Source organism: Neophocaena asiaeorientalis, unplaced genomic scaffold (assembly GCF_003031525.2).
Source record: "Neophocaena asiaeorientalis asiaeorientalis breed wild unplaced genomic scaffold, Neophocaena_asiaeorientalis_V1.1 scaffold961, whole genome shotgun sequence".
Lineage (NCBI taxonomy): Eukaryota > Metazoa > Chordata > Mammalia > Artiodactyla > Phocoenidae > Neophocaena > Neophocaena asiaeorientalis.
Window position 1 is genome coordinate 72,510 of NW_020173916.1, and position 927 is coordinate 73,436.

Genomic DNA, 927 nt, shown 5'->3' on the forward strand with positions numbered 1-927 from the left:
CAGAGTTCTGGAGGTCATTTAATAGGTCTTATCAAAAGCCTCAAAAATTCATTCTTTTGACATAGAAATTAAGCTGATAATTATAAATGAACAAAGAATTTACCTCAAACGATAGTTTTTGCACTTATTATAATAGTGAAATACTGAAAATAACCCAAATATCCAACAGTAAGAATTATGGTAGCAATTAAATAATGGTATGTTGAATTATAACATGATACAGCTTGCCAGAATAGCCAAAACAGTGGGGAATTGTTGTTCAATGGGTATAAAGTTTCAGTTATGCCTGAAAAATAAGTTCTAGAGTTCAGCCGTACATCATTATGCCTATAATAATAAATAATAAATAAAATTGCTACAAAGCCATAGTAATCAAGAAAGTGTAGTACTGGCACGTGGATAGATAGATTGAATTCGTTTCCTATTACTGCTGTAACACGTTGCTACAAATTCAGTGGCTTAAAATAAAAAATTTATTAGCTTATGCTTCTGAAGGGGTCAGAAGTTCAAAATCGATCTCACTGGGTCAAAGTCAGGGTGTTGTCAGATCTGGTTATTTATGGAAGTTCGGAGAGAACAGTCCATTTCCCTGTCTTTTTCAGCTTCTAGATGCCACCTGAATTTCTGGCTCATAGCCCCTTCCTTATATTACTCCAAGCTCTTGCTTCCATCATCGTATCTCCTACTGACTGTGATCCTACTGCCTCTCTCTTATAAGGGTTCTTGTAATTACATTGGGCACACTGACTAATCCTGGAAAATCTCCACATCTTAAGATCCTTAATCACATCTGCAGTCTTTTTTGCCAAATGTAAGGTAACATATTCATCATTTCTGGATGTGGGCATATTTGGGGGCCAGTATTAAGCCTATCATATATATCAATGAATTAGAATTGAGTGTCCATAGATAAATCCTCAATTTTAT